This window comes from Apus apus, chromosome 5 (assembly GCF_020740795.1).
Source record: "Apus apus isolate bApuApu2 chromosome 5, bApuApu2.pri.cur, whole genome shotgun sequence".
NCBI lineage: Eukaryota > Metazoa > Chordata > Aves > Apodiformes > Apodidae > Apus > Apus apus.
This window is the reverse complement of record NC_067286.1, coordinates 17,539,354-17,554,774: the sequence shown is the minus strand read 5'-3', so window position 1 is coordinate 17,554,774 and position 15,421 is coordinate 17,539,354.

Here is a 15,421-nt window from a genome sequence, read left to right as displayed (position 1 = left end):
GTCTGGTCTGCAATTCCAACATGCAAATGGACAATCACCTTAGTGCCAAAAATCAGGTGAAACAATCATAGCTGGTGGGCAGCATAACCTCTGTGTCACCGTTTGACTCAGGTTCCGCAACAATGCTCTCAATCACCTCCCCCTCCCACCCAGGTAGGGAAGGAGAGAGAGAAAAAGAGAGAGACTTTGCGGGGTTGAAAACTAAACTACACAGCTTTAATTAAACACTAATGATAAAAGAAAATATATACAATTATATACAAATATGTTCAGATATGTGCAAAAGCCTCTCACCTCCCCCCACACCCAGCAACTCCCACAGCACTCTCCTTAGCTGGGAACGGTCCCGAGAAGTCCTGGAGCTGCTGGAGAAAGCATAGAGTGATGAGGGTCAGGAGAACTTGAGCCTGGGGGTCGATGGTGATGGATGGATGGAGTCCTCCCTGGACTCCAGCCATGGACAGAAGAGAAGGGAAGAAGCAGGAAGGAAGTTGTCTTCTGTGATCTCTGACCTTCCTCTGAGCTTACAGAGTTATATGGAATGGAATATCTCTGGCCAATTTTGCTGTCTGTCTAACTCAGCCTCCTACTGGGGGGTCATAGATCTCCTCATAGTGTCTGAGCTGGCAGAGTGAAGATGCAACCTTGAAGACCCAGGAGTTAGAAAAACATTCCACCATTATCAATCTTAGCTGGAACACTCTGCTGCTAGTTAAAAGAAAGCTTACTGAAGAAAAAAAAAATCAGTAAAAGGAAAATTGGCTTAATCCTGTCTCAAGCCAAGACACTGTCTTTTTAGACATTTTCAGCACATCAGCAAAAACAATGGTTTAGAGGAGGAGGGTTTATATGCTTCAAGATTTTCTTCTGCTTTCTCTGTTCATCAGTACAGGGGATACACCTATCCCTCTGCTCTGGATACACACACAGAATCCAAACAGCAGGCCCAAACAACAGATGGGGAGCTGTTATGGGTGAGCTCCATAACCTCAGAGCAGCAGGGATCTGTCACTCGATGCTGTGGCAGGTAATAGGCTGAAGTGTTGCTTCTGCTCCTCTGCACTGTGGGTACAGAAATACAGCACAGAACTGCATTGTTTGGAAGGTAAAATTGTTTTATCAAGTAGCTTTGGGTTTTGGCTCACAGTTTTGGGAGGAGCTGCTGGTTAGGACTCACTAATTTTGGGAAATGCAACTATGAAATCACAAGGACTTCAGACATAGTTAAACTGGAGTGTGCCACATCTGTTAAGTTCCATGCATCTTTTTGTTCTATGTAGCATTACTTGGGGCGGGGTGATTAGAGCAAATTTGAAAGGGACAAACCACTTGCAGAAGCTCAGCTTCCTCCCAGAGAGCTATGTATGATCTGCCACACATCTGCATATGCACAGGAAAATAAAGACTTGTGTTGACATGGAGTAGAAATTCTTATTCAATCCTAGAATTGATATAATGGTATTTTGGGAAACCACTGAGCAGAACAAGGATCCCAAACACTATACACCTGGAGATGAGTTATTTCTTATGAGCCACTCTCATTAATTAATCTTTACCATTGAAAGGTATTGTCAGAGCTAACTGGTCATCAGTGAAGAAGGTCATTACAACATCACAGAATAACAGAAACATTCCTGTTGGAGAAGACCTTTAAGAGTCCAACCATTACCTAACTACTGAGTGTGGTGCTGAACTGTTTGTAAGTAACGCATCTACACGTCTTTTAAACACCTCCAGGGAGAGTGATTCAACCACTTCCCTGTTCCAGTGCTTAATTACCCTTTTAGTGAAGAAGTTTCTTTTAATAGCCAATCTAAACCTCCCCTGTTGCAACTTGAGGCACTTTGCTCTTGTCCTGTTGCTTGTTACTAAGGAGAAGAGACCAACCCCCACCTTGCTACAATCTCCTTCCAGGTAGTTGTAGAGAGTGATGAGGCCTCCCCTCCTTTTCTCCAGACTAAGTAGCCCCTTTTCTCTCAGCTGTTCCTCAAAAGACTTGTTCTACAGAACTTTCACCAGCTTTGTTTCCCTTCTCGGGACTTGCTCCAGCACCTCAATGTCTTTCTTGTAATGAGGGGCCAGAACCGAACACAGTATTTGACGTGAGGCCTCACCAGTGCAGAGTACAGGGGGATAATCAGATCCCTAGTCCTGCTTACAACACTATGATAGAAGCCAGAAATAGCTCATATCCCATTGGCTGTGGCAGGGTGTTTTGGAACAGAACTACCAATTTCAAACACAAGTCCACTCTCATTGGACCTGGATAAATCCCTGCATTTATTCTTTGAAAACGTTTAATCAAAGAGTTGTCCTCTGTACATGCTTCATAGAACAGTTGTACTATACCCTGCTTCCACACTTTCTAGAATTTGCACTTGTTTTTATCTAAGACCACTGCCTGTTTTGGTGTTTGTTGTTTTATTCTTTGGCTGCAAGACATTTGTGGCAGAGGGTAATATTTCCCCTGTAATTACATGCCTAGAAGAGTAGAGGTTTGGCCTGACACCTATATACATATATATGTATATATGACAACAGCAGTTCAGCTTCTCTTCATATGTTAATGACTTTATATCACCATCCACTCAAGAATCATCTAGTTTCAATCCCCCTGCATGGGCAGGTGCACCTCCCACTAGATCAGGTGGCTCAGAGCCCCATCAAATCTAGCCTTGAAAACTTCCAGGGATGGGGCTTCCACAACAACTCAAGGCTGGCTGTAGGTCACCCAAATCCTTCTACTTTTTTTCTCAATTCCTTGTTCCTGTACTGGTCCATCTTCCCTCAACTCCCAACACTTAATTTTTACTAGACACATGGTCTGAGACATTATTAAAGAATAACAGACCTCTGCCTACCAAAAATGTGGAAAATGTCTGTAAGCAGAAGAAAGAGAAGCCATGTGATCCAGACCCAAAATTTCTCAGGCTTTTGGAAGACATAAATGATCATTTAAGTGTTAATGTTCTGGTGTACATCTGAGTTGCTACAGTGCAGGCAGAGAATCTGCATCACTTTTAAAGAATACCTCTAGAGCCCACGTGCTTCTCTTTTATAGTATACCATGGACCAGACTCATAATTAAATCAACACAGCTAGGTTTAAGTAGAAGAGCACTGGTTTATAGTACCCAGTAATATACCTTCATTAATTTTTGGTAACAGAACAGAAAATTTCCAGCCAGGTTCATCCAAACAGTTGCTTTATATGATACTTGTTGTAAATATTTATTTAATCAATGTAAATTTTTTAGGGTTTTTTTTCACAATTTATACCAGAACAGTATTATAAGACTGCAGGACTAGGTGTAGGAATAACACCTGCTCTTCTCATTGGCTTAAATTTAATTTTCATGGACAGCAAAGAATACATATTCTGCTAGAATCCTGCTTTAGCTTAAATATTTAGAAGGCTTAAGTGTGAGGCTGCAGTGTAGTACAACCTTTATTCTGAAACTTCCTTTAAGAGACCAATGTGATTCTCTCTTTAGGGAGACCACATTAGAAATACGGGTCTTTTATACCTTCATGTTCAGATCCACTGAATCTGGGATAAAGAATTGCTATCCATCCTAAAGCATTATATCTGGCTTTAAAATTGCCTATACACTGATGTAATAAACATTCCCCTCTATAGTACAGCTTAAGTACAGACCTTGTTCTATGTGCTTGCAAATGAAAGTTGGTGGATTTATGCCTATTAATTTAAAAAAATTGAGTTGGTAAATAGTTATTCTGCCAGGTTTAACTTGCAAGTTTAACTGAACTTTACCTCAAGTCTCAGTTTGACTTTTTTTTTTTTTTTAAAAGATACTTTTTCAGTCTTTTCAAAGGACTCATCTAAATTATAAATATCTTTGTTTTATTTTAAAGTATTACATTATTATACAATTAAAATCTAAATTCAACTTTGAAAGCTGGATTTCCTCTGAGTCACTCTCTGCAAAAATTTTAGAACCAGTCTCCAAGGCAGCAGCTTCTCAAAGGTTACTGTCTCTTACCTCCTGGCTGAAGAGCCAGCACAGTGGCTAGATACCTCTGGAAGGCTGAATGTCAATGAAGATATTCAATGAGATCAGCAAATACCACAGGAAACAATTTCACAAATGCACCAGGGGGTCTGAGCTGGCAGGAAAAGATAGCTGCTCCAGGACACTGCCTTCCTTGCTTCAGCCTCTTTAAGGGTCAGTAAGCAAACAGCAGATGAACACAGAAACCTGAAGAGTTCTGCAAAAAAATCTACTGCCATCCCACCTACTTTCCCCTTCCATTGTTCTTCCTACTTATTCCCATATGAAAAATTGCTTTTCTATGCAATGCTTTTACATGCTTTCATATGGAAACAGCATTTCTCTAAGGTTTTGTTTATTCCCTTCATCTCACTTGAGACCTGAATTATTTTGTTTTCCTTGAGCAAGAGATCTGCATGACTGATGTGCTTTCAGGCAGACTTTCTTGATGCCTCACTGTCCTGGTTTAAGCCAGTCAATTTTCTTTCTAGTAATTTTTATTTCTCAGTTAAGTCTCTTCTAAGTAGCTGCACTTGCTGAAATTAACAGCATGATTTTCAGTCATTGTCTGATTCCCTTCCTTTCCCTTCCCTTCCCTTTCCTTTCCTCTTTCCTTTCCTCTTTCCTTTCCTTTCCTTTCCTTTCCTTTCCTTTCCTTTCCTTTCCTTTCCTTTCCTTTCCTTTCCTTTCCTTTCCTTTCCTTTCCTTTCCTTTCCTTTCCTTTCCTTTCCTCTTTCCTTTCCTTTCCTTTCCTTTCCTTTCCTTTCCTTTCCTTTCCTTTCCTTTCCTTTCCTTTCCTTTCCTTTCCTTTCCTTTCCTTTCCTTTCCTTTCCTTTCCTTTCCTTTCCTTTCCTTTCCTTTCCTTTCCTTTCCTTTCCCCTTCCCTTCCCTTCCCTTCCCTTCCCTTCCCTTCCCTTCCCTTCCCTTCCCTTCCCTTCCCTTTCCCCTTTCCTTTCCTTTCCCCTTTCCTTCCTTCTTCCTCTCTGTTTGGCATCATTTAATTGCCAGCCCAGCATTAAGCTGTGACACTCACCTTTTGGGAGACTAGAGCCCTCTTTCCAATGTTTTGTGCTACTGGCTGCTACAAGCAGCAAGAGATTGAGGTGTCTTGTCAAGTACTCCAGTGCACTAAGTATCCTTAATTATGTGGAGAGATGCAGCATTTTCAGGCAATTTGTCTTTTGACAGCAAAAATCTCTGCTGGGCTCCTCTGCTTATTTTGAATTGGATCTTACTGGTGAATCCTGTTTCCCTCTAAAACATCATTAAATGTTACTCTCCTGTATAATCCCAAGACAGCATTAGTGTGGAAAGCACCACTTCTACCCATTTTCCTAAATTAAGATTCATATTAGAAATATAACCTAGTATTTTTCAGTGATAAGGTTAGCATTATTTGCTGTACTTACCAAAAGCCACTTCCCAGCTGGCACCTTGAACAAATATGGAAACTTAAACAAATAAAAGTAAACAAATATTTTTTAACTCCCAAAGGTGGCAGATACAAACACATGATCTCAAAGCTGTTCATTGAAACAAATAATTGTGAGAGTAGAACCTCTAGCTACAGCTGTCGATCATTAAGTTCATGTGAATACAGAATTTCTTCTTTCAATGGTATTTTGAAATTGAATTTATTGTGGTCAAAAGGGTCAAATCCTTCTTCCCTTGTTTTCTGACTAGAGAAATGTCCCTTTTCCAGTTTGTGCCACAAAAGTAGTCTGTTTCATCCAAACTGTCCAGTTTCAACTCCCTCAGCATCATCTCTCTGTTATCACATCACCTTTGCTCCTTGAATCCTTACCAGTACAGAAAAGCAGCTAGAGGGAGATTCTGCCTTTCCCCAGTTTCAGATAGTCTTGCTGCTCCCCTGTAGCTAGGTGACATGGCCAGGACTCATCAGCCAAATCTCTGCCAGAAATCTGGGAAACAGGAGTTGGAACAAGGCTTGATTTGGACTGAATTTCACTGGAACAGCACCAGAGTATTTTCCAAATTTCTTTTCCAAGGAATGAAAATGCTTGATCTTGTTAACAGGAAGTCACACACTGCAGGTAATCATGTTCTGAAGCAACCAAGAAAACAATCAGAAGACATGGGATAATTACACAGATGTTTGGTATAATTAATTAAAAGGGCGACAAGACCAACATATTTCATGACTTCATCTGTAGATTTTTCTACAGTTAAAGACAGAATATACTTCACAATGTGGGGTTTAACCTGATTCTGATTATTTGGTTCAAAATAGAGGTAAACTTCCTGACTAAAATGTGTTGATCTGCAAGTGAATGAAAAGAATGGGGAAAAAGCCCGGGGCATGCAAGTGGAAAGACAGATCTCCTAGAACTCTGTTTATTTCCTACTGTTGCTGCACCCTAGCTATCAACCAGAACATGATCTTTCAGGTGTGTTGTTCCCTGTTCAGTCAGTTAAGAATGAAGCTCGTGCTGATGTTCAGGGTCATATCCAAGGACCCATGAAAGATACAGTAACACTTGTCTGTCTGTGGAAAAGATGCCACCTGAAGCCCACTCCAGAAGCCATATGCGAGCTGGCATATCCATAGCATATGGCATGCATAATGTAGGTGCTGGCTGAGTGTGATGCTCAGTTCAGTGTATTTAAATTCCTTATTACTTCACAATACCCACCAGAAATAAATTATTCTTCTATTTACATTAGATCGACTAGGAGACCCCTTCAGGTGAAAATGCAATTTGCTTTTTGCAGTCATTGCACGAACAGACTAACCTTGTACTGCTTGATATGTGACATTTTGGATGAACAAAAATTCAAACGATGGGACCTATATGATTATGGGCTGTACAGTTACAATCAAGAGAAAGCCTGGAATTTATATGAGATAAAATGGAGTGGGAAATCTGTACTTTGTTTCTTACTGAACATAAGAATTTTCAGACATCTTCTGCATAGCATAGCTTAATATTAAATGTACATTTCAAGGTGGAAAACAACTAACAAAGAGTATTCTTTGCTATTGTTTCTGTTCTAGATAATGGTTTGAACAGGTTAGTCTTTGTTTTCACAGATGCTTGGCTTGAAGTTGTTCATTTAGTGTTTTGGCAGCACAGAGAACAACTTTCTGGCAATGCTGTGCATTCTTTATGCAATGTACTTGCTAAATATTTTGTGATATTGTGACATAATAAGAACCTCTTCTTCACTCCAATAGAAAATACTGCCATATTGAAACAGCACATATTTTACACTAACTAACAAAACGGGAAATGGCTAAGATGGGAATTCTATAAATCAATAATTTATTAAACTAATATAACAAATTACTATCTTATACTAGCATCACAAATAATTGTAGTTCTTTGTATGAACATCATAGAATTGTCATCATAGAATCATCATAGAATCATCATAGAATGGCTTAAGTTGGGATCTGAAAGATCATCTAGTTCCAGTCCCCCTGCATGAGCACGGACACCTCCCATTAGATCAGGTTGCTCAGAGCTCCATCCAACCTGGCCTTGAACACTTCTAGGGATGGGGCTTCCACAACTTCCCTGGGCAATCTGTGCTGGTGTCTCACCACCCTCACACTATAGAATTTACTCCTAGTGTCTAACCAAATCTTCCCTCTTCCAGTTTTGATCCATTACCCCTTGTCCTCTCACTACAAGCCCTTGTAAAAAGTCCCTCCCCACCTTTCCTGTAGGCCACATTCATGTGCTGGAAGGCTGCTATAAAGTCCTTCTCAGAGCCTTATCTTCTCCAGGCGGAACAGCCACAACTTTCTCAGCCTGTCCTCATATGAGTTTCTGTTCTGGACATGGTTTCATTCCGTGTTTTATTTATGGTTTGGATAATAGCATTTCTTGATGATCATAGAATCACAGAACAATTTAGGTTGGAAAAGACCTGTGAGATCATCAAGTTCAACCTTTAACCCTACTCTACCATGTTAACCCCTAAGCCATGTCCCCAAGCACCACATCTATACAAATTTTCAACTCACCTAGGGTTGGTGACTCAACCACCTTTCTGGACTGCCTGTTCCAATGCCTGACAACCCTTTCAAAGAACAAAAATTTCCTAATGTCCAGCCTAAACCTCCCCTGCTGTACTTTCAGGCCATTCCCTCTTGTTCTAGCACCAGTTATTTGTGAGAAGAGACCAGTACATACCTCTCTACAATGTCCTTTCAGGTATTTGCAGAGAGAGATGAGGTCTCCCTTCAGCCTCCTTCTCTTCAGACTAAACACCCCCAGTTCCTTCAGCCATTCCTCATAAGACTTGTTCTAAAGGCCTGTCACCAGCTCTGTTGCTCTTCTCTGCACCTGCTCCAGCACCTTGATATCTTTCTTGTAAGGAGGGGCCCAAAACTGAACAGAGTACTCAAGGTGCAGCCTCACCAGTGCTGAGTACAGGGGGAGGCTCACTTTGCTAGACCTGCTTGAAACACTATTCCTGAAGCAGGCCGGGATGCTGTTGGCCTTCTTGGCCTCCTGGGCACACTGCTGGCTCATATTCAGCTGGCTGTCGATCGGGACACCCAGGCCCTTTTTTGCCAGGCGACTTTCCAGCCACTCATCCCCAAGCCTGTAGCTTTGCATGGGGTTGTTGTGGCCCAAGTGCAGGACCCAGCACTTGGCCTTGTTGAAGCTCATATAATTTGCCTCAGCCCATCGATTCATTCTGCCTAAGTCCCTCTGTAGAGCCTCTCTACCCTCTAAGCAGATTAACACTCCTGTCCAACTTGGTGTCATCTGCAAACTTACTGAGGGTACATTCTATCCCCTTACTGAGGTCATTGATAAAAATGTTAAACAATAGTGGTTCCAACACTGAGCCCTGAGAAATTCCACTAGTCACCGGCCACCAGCAGGATTTAGCTCCATTTACCACCAATCTCTGGGCCAAGCTATCCTGCCAGAGTTTTATCCAACCAGCCTGATCACCTGGTTCTTCTGTATATGGTACGTTAACAGCACTCAAGATGATCTAGTCCATGACTTTCTCTGGCACTGAGGTAATATTGACAGGTCTGTAGTTTCCCAGATCCTCCTTATGGCCTTTCTTGTAGATGGGTGTCACGTTTTCCACGCTCCAATCCACTAGGACTTCCCCAGCTTGCCGAGACATCTGGTAAATGATGGCAGGAGGCCTGGTGAGCACTTTTGCCAGCTCCTTCAGTACTCTTGGGTGCAACTCATCTGACCCCATAGGCTTGTGTGTGTTTAAGTGTTGCAGCAGGTCCCTGACCATTTCTTCTTTGATTGCGAAGGATTAATTTGTACAGAGGGCCACCCCACCACCTCTTTTTCCTCACCTATCCCTTTTGAAGAGTTGGTAGCCACTGAGTTAAGCACTCCAATTGTGTGAGACATCCCACCAGGCTTCTGTGATGGCAAATAGGTCATAGTTTCCTTGCTGCACAACGACCTCCAGTTCCTCCTGTTTATTGCCCATGCTGTGTGCATTGGTGTAGATGCACTTCAGCTGGGCTAATGATCCTGCCGGCATTTTGGGGAGAGAAATCTAATTGCTGTCTGACCATTCTCAGCCATTTCCGTGGTTACTAACCTATTAGTGAGCCTTGTGTTTTTGTTGCCACATGTATCTCCATCTCCCACCACAATTGAGATGTCAGACTGAAGGCCTTACAAGCACTGTCCTGCCACACACAGGCTTCTCTCCACTCAGCCCAGTCCCATCTTGTTCCCACTTTGAGTCTAGTTTAAAGACCTTTCTGTGAGCCCTGCAATTTATGCATGACGATCTTTTTTCCCTTTTGAACTGAAGGGAACTCCAGTTGAACCCCACCTGTTGCCAGTGTCTTGGAAACCTCCCTGTGATCAAAAACCCCAAAATGCTGTCAGTGATACTAACACTCAATGGGCAGCAATACTCTGGAAAAAAGAACTGGCATAAAAAAATTGTCCACATAGACCAGAAAAATATCTTAAATCAAGACCAAAGCATAAAAACTATTTGAGCAGTTTATTTTGGATTGGCAAAAGGAATTTAGGAATTGCAGAGGGAATTAGATGCCAAAAGTCAGCCAGGAAAGTGGCATACAGTTTGCTTTCATGTCCAGCTAGCACATTAGTAAAATGGCATCATATTACTTCCACTCAGTTATTCTCTGTTTACTGTTGAGTAAGTTAGAAACTCTTATCCCTCCCACTGCTCTCAGTGCTGCACAAACTTCTGTATGGAAGCTGCCAGGAATTTGTATTGCAGCTTCATCCTTATTGGAGAAATCCCAAAATCATACTTTCAATCTGTAAATACCAGTGATTCTTTTAATGATTATGTTTCCCACTAGTAATAGTAGAGTGTCAGGAATCCATCTGACTTATGACTATTCTCAAATAAAGCAGTCTCAATGAGACCCAGAATGTTGGGGACATGAGGAACAATTGTTAGTAAGCTGGATAGCTGCATAGCTCTCTAAAGACATTCTTCATTGTAAAGGGTAAACCTCTTTAAGGTCACAGATGTTACTTGCAGGGTATCATAGCGACACATAAAGAAGAAGTCTGAGGATATGGTTTAGGGGTAAACATGGTAGAGTAAGGTTAAAGGTTGGACTTGATGATCTTAAAGGTCTTTTCCAACCTAAATGATTCTATGAATCTGGGATTCTATAACAACATGTTCCATTCAGCTCAGCCTCTCTCAGTTGCACTTCCAGAAGGCGCTCTTTTATCTTACCTTAACCAGTGTTGTAATAATTTCAAGAAATGGTGCGCTATAAGCAATCCTCTTCTGTGACTGTAGCCAGAGCTGAAGTTGCAACATTACCATTTTGCCAGATACTACTAACAACTGTAATATCTTCAACTTTTCCTTTTTTCTCCCAAAAATCCCATGAGACGGACTCAAGACAATTCTCTGCATGCCTGCTGGGGCACACTGTGCCAGCAGTTTCATGAAGGGTGATTTTATTCTTTGTAGTTATTGGAATGAAGAGAAAATGCAATGTGGAGATCTTTAACTGGAGCTGTTTCTCCAGTACTATGTAGCACACCATTTCTTCTCTAGTTTGAATAGTTGCATGTCAAGAAGGCTGCCAAGAAAAGCATTGTTTAAGACTTCCAGTAGTTGAATAAATACTGTTTTCACACTATGGAATGTGGCTCTGAATTTTAAGTGCCTTGTTTTCAAGGAATGGCAAAGGGAAGCTTGATCTCATGCACCCAGAGAGTGGGTGCTTAATATCATCACCAATGCTCTGGCCTCCTCCCTTTCTTAGCACTTGGCCTGCCATCCTGTGTTTATAAACACTGAGTTTTGCTTTACACTGCTCTAGACAGTGGCTAGGCTGGTTGTGTATTTAAGATTTTAATGGGATTTGTCCTGACTAGTCTTATATGTTGAAATCATACAGTGTAATTGCTCATTACACAGGGAAAGTGTCCTTAGATCCCTTTATTTACCTGTTCATTTACAATTCTGGCTCTGCCCAGGCTTTTCAGGTGTTTCTACCTTATCACTTTTTTTTACCAAGAGAACCAGCACAAATCTCCATCCCTTCAATGCCTCTAATTTTAAATTATTAAGCTAGAAGCCAACTGCATATATATATACTTTTGCTTACCGCCCTCCCTCCCCTCACCCCACCATACCACACCTTCTTTTGCAGTGTAGAACTTACAAAGACTCATATTCCAAGCCCATGAAACTTTCGCCTAGCTTATCTAGTGGAAAAATAGATTGTCAAAGCAGATTGCTTATCAAGGTGGGTCATATCCCAGGACCACTGAATTTCATGCTCCGCAAAACACAGATGTAGTCATTGAGAACAGCATAATACATTTTGCATATATATGTAAAGGAATAATTCAGTGGACAAAGTTTAATTGAGTATTAGAAAATTTTATAGGTCAGATACACTGAAACCTGTTTCTACTGCCTAAGAATTTGTCTCTTTTATTCTGTTGCATGAGAGAAAACGTACAAAATTTCCATTATGAAAGACTTATAAGTTCAGCTTGGAACCAGTAGAGGGGAAAGAAATTTTAATAAGAAAACACCTTTCATTTCTTCAGCTATCTTAATCAGTTTAGATACAATAAATTAATGTGAGCCATGAAAAGCTGGTTCAAACCAGGGATCTAGCCTGATGGTGCTTCAAGTCATAATATACATAAATAGTTCACAAATTACTAAGTGTTATACAAATTGTAAGACAAAGTAATTTAAGCCTTTTGATAGCAGCAGTTAAAGCAAAGTTGAAATACACTACAAAGCATAAAAGAGTATGCTGAAATGACCACTGTACGGCTCCAATGTGGTCAAAACACCTCTGGTTACAGGTGACCCAAATAATTCCTAACAGTGAATTACTTCTCTCACTGTTTTCACCTATAGGCTAGATTTTGTCTTGTTCTGATTCACCTTCACTTGGTGTGGGAAAAAACTGAACTGAGTTCCTGGGAGCTGAAACTTGAAAACAAAGCAGCCAAACTTATTTTAGCTGAACATCAGCCTTTTGGCAAACTGACTTAGTGTTCAGCTAGGCAAGGGTTCAGCTGCTGATGTATGCATGCTTCCTCCCTTGGATTCTTACCTGAGAAATAAAAAGTCCCTGTCATTTAGCAAATTGAGTATATAACAAGTAGAACAACATACAAAAAGATGAAGTCATTTATCTGTCACTGGCATCTCTAAACTAAGAGCAGATGCATGCTTAGATGATTAGCAAATGTAAATTGGTAAGTTACATGAAAAAAGTACAGGATAAGAAGTGTATGAGAGTGTAGTCTGGGTTAAAGAGGAAGTCTGGTTCAACAGAAATTATCACAATGATCTCAGATCTTTGAGTCTTCACATGTATTAGAAGTTATTTGTAATATCATTAAAAGAGCATGGAATTCACATGCAAGTTTACTTCTGCACAACTTAACTGATTTACACTGAACTACTTTGAAAGTACATCAGTGTACAAAACTTGAGTTTCCTGGAGTCTTGAATACAATCCAAAACCTGTAAGAAAAGAAAGCGCTCCCCACCTGTTTGCAAGAGTGATTCAGAGAGAACAAATGAGCATACAAAGGAGTTCCAAAACTGCAGGATCCACACCATAAAAGCAAACTTACTGTTCCTGTTTCTCTTCTTGTTGGACAGAAACAGAAAATGGAGATGGACAGTCCTCAGGACTGTGCTTGTTTCAGAAAGCTTAACAGCTCACCGTCTGCTATAAAACATATGTAAAATTTTTCTATTTATTTCTAAGCATTGTAGTAGACTAATTTATTTTTTCCTTCTTGTAAAGACAGAAGAAATGTCTCCTCATTTCAATAAATTTTCTCTATCAAAAGCGTTATTGCATTGATAAGACTAATAACGGAAGACAACCCTTTCTGTCAATATTAATCTGAGATAAACTTCAATGAGAAATCCTACTACACTTTCAATTTCAAAAAAAGTTAGCCTTTTATGGAAATATGTTTTTCAGCCATTTTTATGATTCTATAATTCATTCTACAATGGAGAAGCTTTCTTCATGTCTCTTCAGCATACACTGCATAGAGTTTGTAGGATTGCAGTTCAGATCTGCATTTGATACATTATTTATTGCATATCTTATTTGCTCTAAAGCAGTGTTCTCTATCTGTAGTGTCAAAAACAGTAAAAATATTCCTGTTTTATTAAAAGGGGAATGGTTAACAGTATTGATCTTAATTTGAGTCCACAGTAAAAAATTTTCCACCAAATTTCTCAAACTTATTCAACAGCAGGGCTCCAAAAATCAGCACAATCAACTATTATTTCAGTCACAAAATGATAATTTATTATAGTATATATTGCAACCAAGAAGTCAAATACATTCTAGCACAAGTTATTCTTGTTCTATCACATAATATATTCTCAAAAGAAGGAAAAAAGTACAGAAGACACATGAAGAACTGACAGAAGGATGTTTCACTAAAGCTAGTCATGGGGTGATATAGACGAGATGAATGCACTTTCTTGTGCGGTACAAAAGGATTAATAGTGCTTCTACTCTGTACCTGGATATTTACTTCAGCCCACAAGCATGTATCAGAACCAACCACACACAGAATAAGTCTTCAGATAACATAATGTAGGACAAAAGTTTCAGGAAGACAAAATTCAACGAAAAAATTTCCACATATTCGACATTACTACAGTGGCCACTGTATCAAGAGACAGATGAGATACAGAAGAAGATCAAGTGCTTGAAAATCTAGAGAAGCAAAAGAAAAGACAAATCAATCCTTTATAAATTAAGTACTTGAATACCATTTTTATTCTAAAAATATTTTAACACTATTCAGGGAGTCCAGAAATATATATATATTTTTTTTTCCTAAGGTGACTATAAAAAGTTTACAATTTAGTCTTACTTTCTTCATCAGAAGCGCACTAAAATCTGATTTTTATCTGAAGTCTATGTAGGATTATGTCTGTTCACTTTATTACAAACAACACTGATTCTGCTTTCATTCAGTCAGTAATATTGTTAGCACCCAAAGGAGCTGCAGAATTAGATCTACTCTGTCAAAATCAGACAATGTCTACAGCAATCACTACCACCTTACAACATCATACTCCTGCTGAAGATTCCTTGACAGTTGAACTACCACTGATAAAGTTTGCTTGATTATGATAATAGAAACGAGCAGTATCATATTCTACTGCTCTGTAACTTTGGCAGTCATTTAAGGTGAAGGGAAGAAATTTCAGTCAACACAGTTCTTACGTACAGAACATAACATGCAGCAACAGTTTTCAGTCACTGGCTGCAATGGATCAAACCAGATAAGAATTTTCATAGTTTTCAGATCAATAAAGCTGGAAACTCTCTATAAAAGAGGTCAACAGACAGTTCATCCACTGACGTATTGAATGTTTAATACAGTACAAATCTAGCTGCTCAAGTTTGACAACATTCTTGTTTTGTATCATACTTTGACATTCCAAAATGATAAGGAGACCGGACAGCTCAGCTTAGCGAACCGTACAGACCAATTAGTCACCTCCATGATGCATATTTAGAGAAAGTATCTAGAAACCACGGTCTATGATAACTTGCAACATAGGGCCCAGACAGATCAGAATTTCTCATAAGAGTTCTCCTCTACCCACCCTGACTCACTGAGGAAGGATTACTTGTGTTAGCAATGAACGCAGGCTACCTGAAGTCATAATGTGCTGTCTTTGTGTATATGCAGTATTACACAATCTCTAAGTATATGATTGAATCCACTGTTTCACTGGGCACGTATCAAGTACTTGTTGTAGGGAAGGTGAACCCGGATTTAAGGCTGAATAAGACCATTTGAGAATGTCTTGGTTGTCCACAGTTCTCTCTTTGTCTGGATAATTGGACTGTTGCAGAGTGAATGTGGCACAGAGATGTCACCATGTTCAAAAGGATTCAATTTCTTCCTCAATTGTAAT